Source organism: Papio anubis, chromosome 12 (assembly GCF_008728515.1).
Source record: "Papio anubis isolate 15944 chromosome 12, Panubis1.0, whole genome shotgun sequence".
NCBI lineage: Eukaryota > Metazoa > Chordata > Mammalia > Primates > Cercopithecidae > Papio > Papio anubis.
This window is the reverse complement of record NC_044987.1, coordinates 23,775,999-23,796,073: the sequence shown is the minus strand read 5'-3', so window position 1 is coordinate 23,796,073 and position 20,075 is coordinate 23,775,999. Positions and strand designations below refer to the sequence as shown.

General features: G+C 35.4%; 1 protein-coding gene and 1 long non-coding RNA gene across 4 annotated transcripts in view; one reads left to right on the top strand and one right to left on the bottom strand.

Moving 5' to 3' along the window:
• ARHGAP20 (Rho GTPase activating protein 20) overlaps positions 1-20,075 on the bottom strand; it is a 123,264-nt gene that overhangs the window by 69,740 nt on the left and 33,449 nt on the right. The gene's annotated exons all lie outside the window — the stretch shown is intronic.
• LOC116269686 lies at positions 2,175-19,745 on the top strand. 2 transcript variants are annotated; one of them, XR_004177365.1, is made up of 5 exons: positions 2,175-2,239; positions 3,306-3,394; positions 3,995-4,094; positions 4,317-4,485; positions 19,670-19,745. It is a non-coding gene; the product is annotated as an uncharacterized LOC116269686 (long non-coding RNA). The 2 variants fall into 2 exon arrangements; XR_004177364.1 differs by lacking the exon at positions 2,175-2,239 and adding an exon at positions 2,378-2,476.

Here is a 20,075-nt window from a genome sequence, read left to right as displayed (position 1 = left end):
TTCTTCTCTCCTGGAACCAGAACTGAATGTGCCCAAAACATGAGCAGAACAAATCAGAGTCCCTTCTTTCATGAAGCTAACAATCTAATGAGACAAGGCAAAGACACATGAAATAATCAGGGAACAGAAAATTTTAAACTAGGCGGTACCAACTCCAAGTATAGTAGGAAGAGTCACTGTTTTATAACAGAAAGAATTCTAAAGTTTAGTGAGAATGAGATTTAAATCTACCTTATCAATTAACTACTAGCAGTAAAACCTAGAGAGAGGAAGCATGAAAGACGTATATGTGAATTACAGCTAGGATTAATGTGTTTTGCACTGGAACGTTCACGTAAGCTCCACAATGCCAAGGGTTTTTGTCTGTCTTGTTTACTGCTGTGTCACCTGAAGTGCCTGGCCATAGGAAATACTCAATAAGTATTTACTAAATAAATTATGATCATGAATATCGATCTTGTTATGGTCTTGTAAAGCCCCTTGTAGACAGTCATGGGTTTCCTCTGAAGGTGGCAGATACTGTCAGGGTTAGTGATCAAGGAAGAGGCAGGTCTTTGAAGTGGGTGAGAGTATCTATCTCTAATCTCACTCTTTAATCTGGAAGCTCCTTGAGGTTGGCACAGAGATGACAAAAAAAGAGGGGAAAGAACAAGTACTATTTTATAAACGACATTTCCTAAGGCTATGTGAGTGTCTCTATTTCCCTTAGGGCCAGGCATTTTTCTGAGTATCTTCCATGGGATGTTAACAGGTGTCTAAGATCAGGGAGGCCTTTCCTGACTATCCTACCCTGGTCACTCTCTAATTGTCCTGGTTTATTTTCTCATGCTAGACATGAGAACAACTTTACCTTCTACTACCTTAATTTGTTTGTGTGTTTTGCTATCCACATCCCTCCATTAGAATGTAAACTCTAAAAACGGAGGCCTTAATGTGTTGTCTGAGATGCTAGAGAGTTTTTTTCACTGTTGATGCTCTCTCTACTTTCAACTTTCAGCAGTCCCTAAATGCTAGGACTATGTGCAGGGGGTGGAGGGAGTCTCTTGTAGCTACTGCTCCTGCTCCAGCAGTAGACTCCTACTGCTTGTTACTCAGCATTTGGCTTTTGGTGGGAGCACGTGGATTTCTTAGTCCTTCTTTGGCTGAGCCTGTGTACCTGAGCCTCTGAGGTAGGTAGGGTCTTCTCATTTTCCTGCCCCTCCTCAATCCTATGCCTATCAAATTCTACTTTGAATTGATGGAAGCTCTTGGGCAAAAGAGTTTCCAGTTTCCCCTTTAGTGGTAGCAGACCTCTGCTTTGTATTGGTGCAGAATCCAGAGACCAAGAGGCTTTTCCACCTCCCCCATATATGGCCTTTATTTCTACTTCTTCCCCAGTGGGTATTTGCCTGAGTCCTCTTAGTAAGGGAGAGAATTCCCTCTCCAAGAGGCAGATGGGTTTTGCTTCTACCTCTCCCCAGGAAGTAACAGAAGTTCACCTAGGCCCTGGGGATGAGAGGGTTTGGTGCTCCTCCATTGTGAGTATTAAAAATGTTCTGAGAAAGAAGCCAGTGCTTCAGGTGTCTCGCCAAGTCAACAAATCAATTTTTGCATGCTCAGCCACTGAGGTGGGCTCTCTTCCATCTCCTGAACTACCTCCAAACTTTTTTTTGGGAGAAAATCAGTGGAGGCCCATGGAAAAGAACCTGCACATGAATGTCAACTGTCTTTGTGTTCTCGGGATCCCAGTTACTAAACTGATACTTTAGCCCTTACTTGGTGCCTTTAAGAAATGCATTCAACTTTTAATTGATTTCTTTTTACCCATTTTGTTGACAGCTACCTCTTCCTCCCATGCTCTTCCAAAGGTAAAACAATTTATGTATCTTATCTCTTTTTAGAGGGGCTTGCTACTCTGAAATTTAGTTCACTTGGTTGTTTTACAAACTCAGTTCACTAATGGATTCAACAGAGGTTATAATTTTTAAGGTTATATGGCCTTTATTCATTGCTAAGATTATATGGCCTTTATTCATTACTAAATATAAATCATGGTCTCTTGAGGATTTATTTCATTAAGGAAAGCAGCAGTTTTTAGCCATTTATTTTTTTCAATCCTTGGTCCTTTAAGATGTGAGTTAAATTTTTGTTGTTGTTAAGTCCATTCTAGTTCTAAATTTCTGATTCTGAGATCACAGAAAGGAAATACAAAGCTGGAGTTATCAGGACAAGCGAATAAGAAACTAAACCTGGCTATGAGGTAGTCACTGGCTACTGAGAGGCAGAAACCTAAAGAAATGATTATGTTAAAATGTGTGGTGAAGGAGATATAGTTTACATTAAAAAAAAAAAAAAAGGGAATTTAGTGTGAGGAGTGGGAGAAGCTTGAAGAGGAAAAATAGGATGATCTGGCCAAGAGAAGTATCACAAGGCATAAGCTGAACTGACCCTTGAAGTAATTATCTAAGAAGACAAACAGAAGGGGAGTATATTCAAGGTAAAGGGAGGCAAATAGACCTTAGAAATGTCTAGGGCTGGGCAGGCACAGTGGCTCATGCCTGTAAATCCTAGCACTTGGGAGGCTGAGGCAGGTAGATCACCTTAGGCCAGGAGATGAAGACCAGCCTGGCCAACATGCAAAACCCCATCTCTACTAAAAATACAAAAATTAGCCCAGCGTGGTGGCACATGCCTGTACTCCCAGCTACATGGGAGGCAGAGGCAGGAGAATCGCTTGAACCCAGGAGGCAGAGGTTGCAGTGAGCCGAGATCATGCCACTGCACTCCAGCCTGGGTGACAGAGCGAGACTCTGGCAAAAAAAAGAAAGCGAAAGGGATAGGGAAACGGAAACGGAAAGGGGAAGGGGAAGGAAAGGGAATGTCTAGGGCTGAAGTATGGGGAGGAAGTTCCAGGAGATGAGAATTAAGAGCAAAAATTTAACAGTCAGACCTCAGTTTGAAACTTGACCTACCACTTAAAGACTATGTGACTTTGGATAGTTGGGTAAGCCTTTTAAATTGCATTTTACTGGTCTGTCAAATAGAAGTATTCATGCCTACTCCTCAGGGTTGTTGTGAGGATTAAATGAGATAATCCAAGTAAGGCACTTAGCTAAACACATCTGGAACACATCTGTGCTGATACATAATGGCTGTTACTACTGATAGTAATGGTTCTCCATCACAGAGCAGTAGTAGCATTAAACATCCTCTGCAGCCCTATTCATTTGGGACTTTTCTAGAAACCTGAAGGAGCCAGAGGGTCACATGCTTTAGGAAAATATTTGTCTCCCTGTGGCTCGTGAATAATTCTCTTCTTCCTTAAGGTACTACAGTTCCTATCTCCTCGTTGGCACAAAAACTAGAATATATATTTAAAAGTAGCTATGGAGAAAGATCCTCCTACTAGGAAACAGTAAGTAATAATTTATGCCTGACAAGTCGGAAAAACTACTAATTTCATCTGTTTCTCTGCCTGTATGTAGGAAGGAAAGCAGACAAAAAAGGGATAGGCTAAAAAATCATTCTTATTTACAGGGTAGAGTTTAGCCTAGGATTACATAATGCAAATACAGTGAAAAACAGATAATATATTGTTAGGCAAGGACTTCATTTCTGCACTGAGAACTGAGGTTTAATCCATTCCTCCAGCATCCAAGTACTCAGGTTGTTGTTGTTTATTGTTTATTTTTTTTCCCTTGTCTTGGGGCCTGCAGTAGCTCTCCAGACACTCAGTAATCCTAAAAAGGCTTGGAAATTGCCCTTCAAGTGTTGCTAAGGAGTTAACTATATTACCTGAAACTCATTCCCTGGGCTATCCCTCCTGGCTACTGCTTAATCACGTCTAAGTAATTTAACCTGGAAAATGCCCTAGGTCAGTGGTTATCAAATTTTTAAGCCTATGTCAGAACTACATATAGGGCTTGCTAAAACACAGAATGCAAGGTTCTACTCCTGGAATTTTTGACTCATTATGGGGCAAGGCCCTAAAATCGGCATTTCTAACTTGTTCCAGGTGATGCTGAAGATACTGGGGTTAGGACCACACTTTGAGGACCACTACCTTAGGAAGTTTGTGTTTTCACAGAGTGGTGTACCTTCCAGGTACCTAATGGGTGAGTCAAGAGACCAGTCACTGGCCTACAGAAAGAACTGTGTGAACCAGATACAAGTACATAAATAATAACACGGTAAGGCATGTGCTGAAGAAAGAGATGATTTGTTCTTCTTCCAACAGTTTTCAAAAGGGGTTGAATCTGCAGGTTTAACTTGGGGGTAGGTGGGAAGAGCTGGCAGGTCAACCTTTTTTTTTTTTTTTTTCATATTATTTTCACTAGATCGTGGGAGCACAGAGCCAATTTTTCCAAGCCCATCAACAGATCTACCCTGCCTCCTATACCAAGACAGAGTGGTTATTCCCAGAAGTACAATCCCTAAGGCCAAACATCCTGACCTCTCCGCAAAGTCATTCCTCTCAGAACTAAAAGAGGTTACTCACATTCCCAGGTGAATATTTTTAATGCCTTAGGAAACAAGCAGGTGCTGTTGCTATTCTTTATGAATGTCCTGTATATGATTATGTTGGTCTTTTTTTTCATCCACTTTCTTATTTTTAAGGCCAAATATGAGAAAAAAAATTGGGGCTAGAATGAGAACAATGAAAACTCCGGCCCTAACTCTAGTTCTAACACTCCTTGCTCTGTAGCCTTAGGCATTCAATCTCTCTCACTTTTAGACTCGTCAGTCATAAAATAAAATGCCCAGTGAAAACCGACTGCAGATTTCTATGCCACAGATTCTGAGGCTCAGTTCAGCAGTTTACATAATTCCAAAACAAATACATCAGAAGACCATTGTCAAATCAGTAGTTTCACTTAAAAGTTATTCCATCTCTTCAGTGTTTGCTGGGGTTTAAAAAATAAAAAGCTATTACTCATTCCATCTTTTTTTCCTGTCTTTATCCTATTTTCATTTTAATAAAAAGCAGAAAATTATTAAGTCCAAGAGGAATTAGTCTATTTCAGTATCCAGGTGCACAAACATAACCATAAACTCATTTTTATATAATAAATGAAGAACTTATGTGTTTATCTGAAACACAGAAGGGAAAACACAGTGGGGAAAAACAGCAGGAGGACAAGAAATTCATTCTCGCAATTCAGTTGAAAAGGGCCTTTAAAACCAATGAATTAAGTTTGCAAGTTCAGTAATAGTTTACTTCTTACTGTAATTCTGACATAAAAAAATTATCTGGGTACAAATGCCCAGTTTAAGAAAAATTCAGTAACACTCTCATCATTAACACACCCAAATTATGCTTTAAAAAAACTCTCATCACTAATCCAAATTATACTTAAAAAATGGATATAGTAAAAAAATTCAACACTTGTTTTTATATAAAGAACATTATTTTCTCTACTGATGAATTCTTATTTTTATATCATGAATTTCCTATGTTTTCATAGCAAAATAAACATAATTCACATTTATTTAGGATAACATATAACTTAAAATGTTTTTACTTCACACCAATAGATATTTATATTAAAAGTATTCTGATATAACATATTAAGACACTCTCTTAGTGAGGCTGTGGTAAAAACAGATATTCTTCTATGTCACTAGCAAGAATGGAAATGGTACAACCCTTATGAGGGAAAAGTGGCAATATTTAACAAGACAGTATTACAGCAATCCACTTCTGCAATGTAGAAAAAATAAAAAAGAAGCACAAAGTTTTTTCACTGCAGGATCATTTATAACAAGAGATTGGAAACAATATAATAATTAATCAGTAAGGAAGTGGCTGAATAAACCATGGCATACACAAGCAATGAATTTCCAGGAAGCTGTAGAAAGAGAAGAAAAGTATCTCTATGTACTGGTAAGAAGTGATCCCACAGATATATCGTTATGTGAAAAAATAGGGTGGAAAAGTATATAGTATATTTTTGTTTAAGAAAGATATATAAAAAATTCATAGTTGCTTATATCAAAAGGTTAAAATTTTAAGGTTACCAATGAAAGGAAAAAAGCAGTGTTGAGAAGACAGAAATAGAAGCTGAAATTTATCTGAATACATCTTGTTTTAATAGATTCAACTTGAACTATGTAAATGTTTACATAATTATAAAACCAAATAAAAACTTTGTAAAACTATAAAAAATAAAATTAAAACAAATTAACTAAAATTTGTGTCCAGTTAGTAGCATAACCATACATAGAAAAAGTAGTCCAAGCGACTTTAAAAAACACTAATATGGTTATACATTATTACTAGGATATGCCGTAAAGATAGGTGCCAAAACAAATCTTAAACAATTTCCAGGAATCATATTGGTAGTGGTAGTGTTGATACTGTTTTTCTGAAACTATTAATAGTCTTATACATTATAAGATAATGTGAGTAATTATGTGATATTTTAATTCCTTCATTCCCAATGTCTCTGAGAGTGGTATTTTCAGCATAAAAGAAACATGAATGTTAACATTGGACTAGGTTAACTTAAACAAACATCTGTAGTCCTGAATCTGAATTAGAAATCAATATAAACTCAGTCATGACATACTTTTTTCTCTAAAGATAATTTTCCTTATTATGTGCACTGAAAAGACCTGGAAATGATGATCCTAGTAGAAATGAATGACCCTTGTCCCCAGAAGGTAGTCTTGGAGAAACAACTGACTTCAGGTCTGAAGTAGGAAATATACAAGATGAACCAAGAACATCTTGTCATATTAAAAAAAGTCTTTTAAGCAATCCTATATATCAAAGAAGAAATCAAAAAGAAAATTGGCAAAGTGTTGTAAACTTAACGAAAAGAAAAACGCTACATCTCAGAATTTGTGGAATACCAATAAAGTAGTACTTAGGGAGAAATTTATGGTACTCAATGCCTAAATTAGAAAAGATCTTAAAACAACTACCTCAATTCACACCTTAAGAAACTTGAAAATAACAGCAAATTAAGTGAAAACAAATATGAAAAGTATAATATCAGAGTGGAAATCAATGAAATAGAAAACAGAAAAGTAATAAAATAAATGAACTAAAAGCTGGTTCTTTGAGAGTACTCATAAAATTGTAAAAACTTTGCTAGACTGTTCAGGAATATGAAAAAATACACTAATATTACACTATATATTATATAATACTAATATATAATATGCTTATATATATAATATACTATATAAGACATTAATACTGTAATTACTAATATCAGGAATTCCAAAGGTAACATTGCTACAGATGCTACATAGGTTAAATGAAGAACTTACGTGTTTATCTGAAACACAGAAGGGAAAAAACACAGGGGGGAAAAACAGCAGGAGGACAAGAAATTCATTCTCGCAATTCAGTTGAAAAGGGCCTTTAAAACCAATGAATTAAGTTTCCAAGTTCAGTAATAGTTTACTTCTTACTATAATTCTAGGTTAAAAGGATAATCAGGGAATATTATGAAAAACTATATGGCTATAAATTAGATAACTGAAATGGAAAAAAAATCCTTGAACTACATAATCAACCACAGCTTACTCAGAAAGTAATAAACAACCTGAATAGCATTATTAAGGAAATTGAGTATTTAGTTAAAGCCTTCCCACAAAGCAAAGGAACGAAAACTCCAAGCCCAAACAGCTTCACAGTTGAATTCTACCAAATACTAATGAAAGAAATAAAACTAATTCTATATAAACTCTTCCAGAAAATTGAAGGGGAGAGAATAGTTCCCAACCCAACCAAGAGGCCAGCATTATTACCCTGGTATCAGAGCCAAAGACATTAGAGGAAAAGAAAAGTGCGCAACCAACACCTCTCATGAATACAGAGGCAAAAATTCTAAAAATACCCATCAGCAAACTGAATACAACAATATATGAAAAGGATATTACATCATGACCCAGTGAAGTTTATCCCAAGAATGTGGAGTCATTTTAACATTAAAATTCATCAATATAATTCACATAGTACAAATTTAAAATGAAAAATCATATCTCAGTAGGTAGTGATGGTGAAAAGCATTTGACAACATGTAATACTCATTCAAGATAAAAAGTCAGCAATCTAGATATAGAAGTCAACTTCCTCTTTCTTCCTAATATTAGGAATAAAACAAAGAGGTCCACTAGAACCACTTCTCTTCAACATTTAACTGCAGATCTTGGCCAGATAAATCAGGCAAGGAAAGGAAATAAAGGGCATCTAGATTGTAAGGAAGAAGTAAAACTGTACTTGTTCACAGATGACATGGTAGTCTATGTGGAAAGTTCAATGGAACCTACAAAAACAATCTACTGAAAGTAATAAGTGAGTTTAGGAAGGTTGCAGGATATAAGACATTATACACACACACACACACACACACACACACACCAATATCAATTGTATTTCTAGATATAGACAACACACATTCAAAAAATGAAAGAAGGGGCCAGGCACGGTGGCTCACGACTGTAATCCCAGCACTTTGGGAGCCTGAGGCAGGTGAATCACGAGGTCAGGAGATTGAGGCTCCTGACTAACATCCTGGCTAACATGGTGAAAACCCATCTCTACCAAAAATACAAAAAATTAGCCAGGGAGTGGTGGCAGGTGCCTGTAGTTCCAGCTACTTGGGAGGCTGAGGCAGGAGAATGGTGTGAACCTGGGAGGCAGAGCTTGCAGTGAGCAGAGATTGTGCCACTGCACTCCAGCCTGGGTGACAGAGCGAGACTTAGTCTCAAAAAAAAAAAAAAAAAAAAAAAGAAAAAAATACAGAAATTGTTTACACCAGCAATAAAATATGAAATACTTAGGGTAAATATGAAAAAAGATATAAAGCACCAGTACACTGCAAACTACAAAACACTGTTGAGAGTTATTAAAGAAGACCTAAATAATGGAGAAATATATCTTGTTCCTATGTCAATTCTACCTCAACCGTCTATAAATTCAGTGCAATTCTAATAAAAAATCCCAGTAGGTACTCTGCAGAAATCAAACACAGCATGTTTTCCAATTAAAATAGGAGTAAATTAAGAACCAATAACAGAAAGACACCAGGAAAGTACCCGTAAAACAAAAACCCATGGGTATAAAACGAAATCACAGGGAAATTAAAAAACATTTTGAATGGGATGAAAACAAAAACACATATGTAAAAATGAATTTGCATATCCAATTTTGTGAAATGCATCTAAAACAGTGTTTAAAAAGGTCTCATATTAGATAGAAAACACCAAAGGTCTAAAATCAATAATCTGAGTTTTCATTGTAAGAAACTAGAAAAAGGAGAATAAAATCCAAAATACATGAAAGGAAGGAAATAACAAAGAATGAAGGTCATTTAAATAGAGATTTCTGTTCCTGATTATGCTAGAATAATTTAACCTAACAAGAACAAAAAAGAAAAAATATATAAAACAAAAATGTTCAGACATTGGACAACAGAAACCCAGAACAATGATTCCTAAGAAAAGAGAAAAAAATGAGGTGAGGTCTAAGATTGTTTCAGATAGCAGCCTAGAAAGAGATTCCATTGCACAGTGCAGGGAATGAGAAACCAAACAGAGCCCAGCTTGAGGAGACAGGGTTGAAAAATTAAGGAGGTCAACTTGGATAGAATTCACAAAACAGAGTGCCTTGAGAAAAGAGTTGTCCAGAGATAGAGCTCAGAGATCTGCAAAGTATTCCTCACAAGTTTCATCTGAGAATTGATCAGTGCATGTATGCAAGGAAATTACCTGACGCTGGGAAAATAGCCACTAGGAAAAAGCAGGTAGACAATACTCTAAAACTCATAGGGCTGGGAAGAAGTCATGTACCCAAAGGTACATATATATATGTGTATATATGTGTGTCTACAGACACACATATACACACACACATATATATACACACACGCTGATTCATTCCACATACTACCATTGAACAATTGGAATTTGAAAAGTAAGAACTGTGCCATTTACAACAGCATCAAACAATATAAAACACCTAAGAATAAATTTGACAAAAATGTGCAAGACATTCAGAACGATACAATACTGAGAGAAATAAAAGCTCATTGAAATAAATGAAGAGATACTGTGTTCATGGATAGAAAGACTCAATATTGCTAAAATGTTGATTTCACCCACACTGATACCAATGAAATGCAATCACTATTGAAATCAGTAGCACTATTATTGTAGAAATTGTCAAGCTGATTCACAAAATATATGAAAGTTTATAGGACCTAAAATAGCCAAATTTGAAAAATAAAAACAAAGCCGAAGGACTTGCAGAACATGTTTTAAAACATATTTTAAAGTTACTATAATCAGGAAAGGGTCATATTGGCATGAAGAACAGCACAGAATCCAAAGTAGACCAACACTTACACACCCGACTGATTATAAACATACCTTGTTTTATTGTGCTTCACTTTATTGTACTTTGTACATTTTTTACAGATTGAAAGTTTGTGGCAATCCTGCATCAAGCAAGTCTATCAGCACCATTTTTTTCCAACAGCATGTGCTCACTTCACATTTCCATCACATTTTGATAATCTCACATATTTGAAACATTTTCATTATTATTACTATTTTATCTGTTACGGTGATCTGTGATCAGTAATCTTTGATGTTACTATTGTAATTGTTTTGGGGCACTGTGAATGAACACATGAGTGATAAGAACGTGATATAGCCTTATTGCTGATACGGGCAAAGTTTTAGTAATCAGGATAGATCAAACCAGCCACAACATTCCCTTAAGTCAAAGCCTAAACCAGAGCAAGGCTCTAAAACTCTTCAATTCCATGAAGGCTGAGATCGGTGAATAACCTGCAGAAGAAAAGTTTGAAGCAAGGAGACGTAGCTTCGTGAGATTTAAGGAAAGAAGCTAACTCCATAACGTTAAAGTACAAGGTGAAGCACTACGTGCTGATGTGGAAGCTGTAGCAAGTTGTCTAGAAAATCTAGCTAAGATAATTGATGAAAATGGCTACACTAAACAACCAAATTTTAATGTAGATGAAACAGCCTTATATTGGAAGAGAATGTCATTTAGGATTTGCATAGCTAGGGAGAAGTCAATGTCTAGCTTCAAAAGACAGGCTGACTCCTTTGTTAGGGGCTAATGCAGCTGGTGACTTTAAGTTGAAGCCAATGCTTATTTACCATTCTGAAATTACTTTCTGCTAAATCTACTCTGCTTGTGCTCTATCAATGGAACAACAAAGTGTGAGTGACAGCACATCTGTTTACAACATGTTTTACTAAATATTTTAAGCCCATTGTTAAGACCTATTACTCAGAAAAATAGATTCCTTTCAAAACATTACTGCTCACCGATAATGCACCTAGTCACCCAAGAACTCTGATGGAAATATACAAGAAGATGAACGTTGTTTTCATGCTGGCTAACAAAACATCCATTCTGGCAGCACATGGATCAAGAAATAATTTTGACTTTCAAGTCTTATAGCTGCCATAGACAGTGATTCCTCTGATGGATCTGGGCAAAGTAAACTGAAAGCTTTCTGAAAAGCATTCACCATTCTAGATACTATTAAGAACATTTGTGATTCATTTGAGGAGGTCGAAACATCAATATTAACAAGAGTTTGGAAGAAGTTGATTCCAACCCTCATGGATGCCTTTGAGGAGTTCAAGACTCCAGTGGGGGAAGTCACTGCAAATGTGGTAGAAACAGCAAGATAACTAGAATTAAAAGTGGAGCTGGAAGAGGTGACTGAATTGCTACAATCTCATAATAAAGTTGCTTCTTAAGGATGGGTAGAGAAAGTGGTTTCTTGACGTGGAATCTACTCCTTGTAAAGATGCTGTGAACACTGCTGAAATGACAACAAAGGACTTAGAATATTCCATAAACTTAATTGATAAAGCAGTAGCAGAATTGGAGAGGACTGACTCTAATTTTGAAAGAAGTTCTGTGGGGGAAAATGCTGTCAAACAGTACTGCATGCTATAGAGAAATCTTCTGTGAAAGGAAGTCAATGTATCAAACTTCATTGTCCTCTTATTTCAAGAAATTGCCACAGCCAATCAACCTTCGGCAACCACCATCCTTATCAGTCAGCAGCCAACAACACTGAGACAAGACCCTCCACAAACAAAAAGTTTGTATGATTGGTTGCATTTTTAAAAAACAATAATGTATTTTTAAATTAAGGTATATAAATTGTTTTTTAAAGATATAATGCTGGACTGGGTGTGTGGCTCACACCTGTAATTCCAGCACTTTAGGAGGCTGAGATGGGCAGGTTGCTTGAGCCAAGGAGGTTGAAACTAGGCTGGGCAACATGGCAAAACTGTTTCTATAAAAAACAAAAAAAAAATTAGCTTGGCATGGCGGCACACACTTGGAAGTCCCAGCTACTCAGGAGGCTGAGGTGGGAGGATCACTTGAGCCCTGGAGGCGGAGGATACAGTGAGCCAAGATTGCACCACTACACTCCAGCCTGGGCAACAGACCAAGACCTTGTCTCCAGAAAAATAAAAAGAAAAAAGAAAAGAAAGAAAATATATAATGCCATTGGCACACTTAATAGACTACAATAATTTACACATAACTTTTATATGCACTGGGAAACCAATAAATTCATGCAACTCACTTTATTTTAATATTTGCCCTTTTTGGTAGTTTATAATTTAACTTGCAATATCTCTGAGATATGTCTGAATTTAACAAAGATACAAAGGCAATTAAAAGGGAAAGGATAATTTGCTAAAAAAAATGGTGGATGGAACAACTGAATAGCCATGCACAATAAAAATGAACACTGACCCTTATTTCATAAAATATATAAAAATTAACTCAAAATGGATCAGAGTTTTAAATGTAAAATCTGAAACTATAAAACTTCTAAAAGAATCCATAGAAGGAAATTTTGACTTTGGATATAGAAAAAAATAGGACACAGAATGCACAAACTCAAAAGAAAAAATGATAAATTGGACTTCATTAAAATTTAAAACTTGGCTCTTCGATAAACACTGTTATGAGAGAAAGGCAAGTTATATACTAGTGTAAAATATTCACATGCCATATGCCCAGCAAGGGATTTATATATAGAACTGTGCTGCCAGTAGAATTTTCTGAGATTATGGAAATATTTTATCTCTGCACTGTCTAATAGAAAGTCACTACTCATATTAGGCTAAAAGCTCTTGAAATGTGTTTAGAGTGACTTGGGAACTGAATTTATATATTCAATTTTAGTTAACTTGAATTTAAATTGCCAGTACTTAGTGCCTACCATACGGGATAGCACAGATTGGGAACATATGAAAAACACTTAAAACCGGACAGTAAGAAAAAAAAAAAACCCAATACAAAATGAGGAGATGTGAACTGACTCTTTTTTAAAGATTATCTAGCGATGTCAACTAAGCTCATGAAAAGATGCTCAACATCATTAGTTATCAGAGGAATACAAATTAAAACCACAAAGAAATATAAGAACGCACACATAGAATACTTAAAATTAGAAGGTCTGACCAGAGCAAGTGTTGACAAAGATATGGAGCAACTGTAACATTCACACACTGCTAGTGGAATATAAAATCATACAACCACATTAGAAAATAATTTGGCAGTTCTTAATATATACAGCTACCTTACAACCCAGCCATTCCACTTCTTGGTACTTATTGAGAAGTTTGAAGCATATGAGTAAGAGTACATACAAATACTTGTAAATAACTGTACAAAGCAACTTTATTTTTAATCATAAAACTAAAAAAACCCTACTGTCTACTAACAGATAAAAGGAATAAAGAGGTTTTGGTATACCTACACAGTGCAATAGTACCCAGTAATAAAAAGTAGCATGGTATTTATATAAAATTCTCAGAAATGCAAACTAACCTATCAAGCAGCTCACTGATTGCCTGAGGATAGGCTTGTGGTATCAAGGAAGGATGGATTGCAAAGGCACACAAGGAAACCTTTGGAGGTTATGAAAATGTTCATTATCTTGACCATAATGTTGGTATATAACATAAAAATTCATCAAAATTGTACACTTTATGTGTGCTTTATTGTATATAATTATACTTCAAAAAATCTCTCAAAAATAAACCAATGAAATATAAAATCAACACAATACAGAAAAGCTACAAAACTAGAAGCTGGTTCTTTGAAAAGATAAAATTGATATGCCTTTAACTAGACAGATCTGGGGGAAAAAAGAGAATTTAGAAATTATCAATATCAAGAATGAAAGAAGAAACATTATAGCTCCTACACCCATTAAAAACATAATTAAAATATTATGCATAACTCTGCATCAATTGACAACTAGGAGGAAATAGACACATTCCTTGAAAGACACAAATTACCTGAACTGACTCAAGAGGAAACTGAATACTCACTCAATAGTTCCATATCTATTAAATAAACACCATAATTAAAAATCTTCCCAGAAACAAAACTCAACCTAGATAATTTCATTGATAAATTCTATCCAACATTTCAGGAAGAAATAATGACATTCCTTCATACAATTTTTCAGAAAAAGGAGGTGATAGTTCCCAACCCATTTTATACCAAAGCCAGACAAGATAATACAGGAAAACTACAGACCTCTCTCTCTCATGAACACAGACTGAAAAATACTCCATAAACTCAGAATCCCTTTCTAACCACAAGAAATAATCAGACAAATTCAAACTGGAGAACATTCCAATTACCTGACTGGTCTTACCTAAGGTCTAAGAAAAACTCACAGTTTAGAAAAACTAAGAAAACATGATGACTAAATCTAATGTGGTATTCTGGGTAGGATCCTGGGATATAAAAAGTACTCTAGGTAAAAGCTAAGGAAATCTGAATACAGTATGACCTTTAGTCAATAATGTAATATTGGTTTATTAGTTATAACAAGTGTACTGTAACATTGTAAGATGCTAAAAATATAGTACACTGGTTGAGAAATCTAAAAAAACTCTGTAATATTCTTGCAGCTTTTCTGTAAATCTAAAATTACTCCAAAATAGAAAGTTTATTAAAAAATCAATGGAATCAACCATATTAAGACTAAAGCAAAAACCCCAACAACATGATCATCTCAAAGTTGCAGAAAAAAGCATCTGACAAAATTTAACAAACATTCGTGATTTTAAAAAAACACCTCATATACTAGAATTAAAGGGCACTTCCTCCACTTTATAAAGAACATCTACCAAAAAATCCTAAAGCAAACATCATACTTAATGGTGAAAGACTGAATATTTCCCTACTTAAGATCAGCAATAAAGACAATATGTCTGCTCTTACCACTTTCAACAATACAGTAGAAATTTTAGTACACTGAGGCAAGCAAAGGAAATAAAAATCAAACAAATTACAGTGGAAAAAGTAAAACGATTTTTATTCACAAATGGAATTAATGTGTATGTAGAATATCCTGAAAAATCTACATTAAAGCTAATAGAACTTTTTTTAGATTTAAAAATAGGTCAATAACAAAAAATCAATTGTATTTCTATATATTAGCAATGGAAAAATGAACATGAAATATAAAAACAGTCATAATATCGACAAAAACATAAAGATTTTTAGAAAGCTAAGTAATCAAGATATTATAATATCAGTATGGACAGACATGTAGATTGATGGAACTGTGTTCAGAAGTAGATGTATATATATATGGCCAACTGATTTTCTACAAAGGTTCCACAGTGAAAACATATGTACTTTTTGGGAAAGTACACTGGGAAAAGAAACTCTGTTTCAATCATTGGTACTGTAACAACTGGATATCCATAGGAAAAATAATAATCCTCTACCCTTACTTTATGCCACAGACAAAATTAATCAAACTTGATCCCAGGCTTAGTAGAAAAGAACATAGGATAACATCTTTGAGACTTTCAAGTATTCAAATGTTTCTAAGATAGGACACAAAATTAATAAGTTTTACAGCCTGATAGAAAAAAAAATTAGACTTTATCATAATTAAAAACTTCTGCATCTAAAAAAGTACTGTTAAGAAAATGAAAAGACAGATTTAGAGGAAACATCTGATTATATATATTGAACAAATCCACAATATATAAAAACTTTCAACTCTACAAGTTTACACATGAAAAAATGGGCAAAAGGTTTAAACAGATCACTTCACAAAGAAAAACATACAAATGGGCAATATTTTATAAAATGATGCATAATATTATTTGTCTTCAAGAAAATGCAAATTAAAACCACAATGTGATGGCACCATACGCCCACCAGATGGCTATTTCTTTTCTCTTTCCTTTTGAGATGGAGTCTTGCCCTTGGCTCACTGCAACCTCTGACTCTCATGTTCAAGCGATCCTCCCACCTCAGCCTCCCAAGTAGCTGGGACTACAGGTATGCACCACCACACTTAGTTAATTTTTTCATATTTTTAGTAGAGACAAGGTTTCACCATGTTAGCCAGGCTTGGCTGAAATGTTTTAAGGAATCAAGCCAAAATGTTGGTCTTGGCGAAAATGTCTTAGGCTATTATTACTAAGTTTTGGTGAGGACGTGAAACAACTAGAATTCTCATACATTGTTGATAGGTATGTAAAATGGTACAACTACTTTAGAAAATAGTTCTTGTGATTTCTTTTAAACAAACATTACATGATCTAGTAATTCAACTCTTAAGATACTTGCCCAACAGAGTGAAGACATATGTCCACATAAAGATCTCACAAATGTTGACAGCAGCTTTCTTCATAGCAGCCCCAAATATCTCTCAATAGAATAAACTAATTGTTTCATATCTATAAAATGGAATACTAGTTGGCAATATCAAAACAGAACAAACTTCTGATACATACAACATAGATGAATCTCAAAAAAATCCTGCTGAGCCAAAAGGGAACAACACAAAAGAAATATATAGGACAAAAAGAGGGATATTTCCATTTGATAAAAGGTATAAGACACCAAAAGATCCTAAACTTTATGAACTTAACAATACATGTTCAAAACACAGAAAGCAAGAAACTAATAAGAAGAAATTTACAAGTCCACAACTTAAGTGGCAAAAGTTTCACAGCCCTTTTAGCAAATGACAGAGCAAGAGGACAAAATATTAGGAAGGATATTGATGATTTACACAATCAATAACATACTTTTCAAACATATATCTAATACAGTACTCATAAAAACTACATTATCAAGTCATAAAAATTTTAAAATCAGATACGATACAACCATATTCTCTGATACAAGCCATAAACTTAGGTATCTACATTAAAAATTATGGCCATAAAAGAAAACAAAACCAAATAAAATAACATTTTAACTTACTGCTTTATACTAGGAAATATCTAAAGATAAGTAAATAAAAGAATTACACTAAGCAGTGTAATTTATAAAAAGAATTGGCCTCCACATTTAGAGATAAAAGTCAGTGATTGGTAAGTGGCAGAATCATTTCTGAACCATTGTGTCATTTTCATTTAAAGTGATGATCTCTGATATGTCTACATGGAGCCAGAACAGACAGAATCTTATGGCCACCATATTATAATAGTAACAGTGAAGTTTCTTAAACCTAGTCCTAGGTACAGTCTTTATCTTACCAAATAGAAAATTCTCAAAACAGGCAGTCTAATATGATGGCTAAGGTAACAAATTTTAGAGTCAGAGGGAAGTAAATTTAAATTTCAACTCCGTTACTTCATAGTTGTGAGAACTAAGGCCATTTTTTTTTTTTTGAGACAGCATTTCACTCTGTCGCCCAGGCTGGAGTGCAGTGGCATGATCTCGGCTCACTGCAATTTCTGCCTCCCAGGTTCAAGCAATTCTCCCGAGCAGCTGAGATTACAGGTGTGTGTCACCACACCCAGCTAACTTTTGTATTTTAGCAGAGACGGGGTTTCACCATGTTGGCCAGGATGTTCTTGATCTCTTGACCTTGTGATCCACCCACCTCGGCCTCCCAAAGTGCTGGGATTACAGGCGTGAGCCACCACACTCAGCCGGCTATTTTAAATCTCTAAGATTAAATATCTTTATTTGTAAAATGAAAAAGCCATTCAACAATGTATATACAATATACTTAGAACCTGGCAACTAGTAAGCACTCAGTTTAAATTAAAGCAATTATTAGTATGGGTTGAGCATCCCTGATCTAAAAATCCACAATCTGAAATGCTCCAAAATTGGAAAAAATCTGAGCGCCCACATGATGGCCTAAGTGGAAAATCCCATACTTGATCTCACGTGACAGGTCACAGTCAAAATGCAGTCAAAATTTTTCTTTATGTGCAAAATTATTTAAAATATTATATAAAATTACCCTCAGGCTATATGTATAAGGCATATATATTTTGTATAAGGCATATATAAAACATAAATGAATTCTGTACTTAGAAATCCCCAAGATTTCTCATTATCTATATGCAAATATTCCAAAATCCAAAAAAAAAATCTGACATCCAAAACACACTTCTGGTCCCAAGCATTTTGGACAAGGGATACTCAACCCTTATTACCAATACTAATATGTTGTCCTACACCTCAAAACTCACCATGTTCAAAACTTGTTCACGTTCTTGATTAGCCAGTCAGTTAATGACTGATGTCATCACCATCTACCCAGTCTTCAAAAACTAGAAACTTCATTCTTAGCTCCTCTCACTTCTTCTTTTTTTTTTTTTAACTGTGATAATGAGTTATATATATCATCTCATCTTTATTATTATACTTTAAGTTCTGGGGTACATGTACAGAACATGCAGTATTGTTACATAGGTATACATATGCTATGGTGGTTTGCTGCAACCATCAATCCATCACCTTTACAACCAAATCTTACTCTCATTTCTAAATATCTCTATTTTTCCTCTTCACTGCTTCAGTTCAGATCTTTATTATCATTTGCTTCAATGATGTTCAACTGTCTTCTAAATGGTCTACCTGCCTTGTCTGTCTTCCAATCAGTTATTTGATAGAGCCAGTTTTCAAAACCACAAATCATATCACTAACTTTGATTTTCTCGGAACATTTCCCTACTATATAGAAATCTAAGGCCCTCAGACTGACAGAGACCACTTCTGATCTGGTCCTTACTTACTTTATTGGCCTCACCTCCTTTCTCAAAGTATGTCATGCCTTTCTACACACTTTGAGCTCTAACTTAAAATCTCATTGCTAGAACATTGTATCACCTGTTGTCTCTGCTAGAGCAGTGGTTCCCAACCTTTTTGGCACCGGGGACCAGTTTTGTGGGAGACAATTTTTCCATGGATGGTGGAGAGTTGTGGAGGAGGAGGAAGGATGGTTTCAGGATGAAACTGTTCCACCTCAGATTATCAGGCACAGGGACTAGATTCTCATAAGGTGCACACAACTTAGCTCCTTCACATGCACAGTTCACAGTAGGGATTGTGCTCCTAGGAGAATCTAATGCCAGTAATCTGACAGACGGAGGAGCTCAGGTGGTAGGTAATACCTGCTTGCCTGCCACTCACCTCCTGCTGTGCTGCCAGATTCCTAACAGGCCACGGACCAATACTGGTCTGTGGCCTGGGGATTGGGGATCCCTGTGCTAGAGGACTCCTACTCATCCCTCAAAACCCATCATAGATAGCAGTACCTCTATGAAGCTTTCCCTCATGCCCTAATGCAGCTGCTTTGTTCTCTTGTTTCTACCCTAATTATAACACTTATAGTCTATTCAAGTAATTTACTTCTGACAAATGTTTTTCCTCCACCAGGCTATGAGCTCCTTGAAGGCAAGCACAGAAAAGCAGATCTAATTTGATAGAGTGCCTGCCTCATGGTGAGCAGTCTTTGAATGAATCACAACATTTTTGTAAGGAAAAGCTGAGATGTTGAAAATAAAAATATATGGTATTACAACTCCTGCACATTTATTCCACAACTCTCTACTTCATGTTAGAAGTTTAAACAAATCCATATAATTGTATTTACTTTCAGCATGTTTCCAGATGAGAAACACATAAATACAGTAAGTAGAGAATATTTCAACCATATATAGCATCACATTGATCATGTTTGTCATCAGTTTCAAAATACATAAACTTTGAAGCTGAATGACAGAAAGAGGTATTGTTTTAGTCTGTTCTCATGCTGCTAATAAAGACATACCTGAGACTGGAT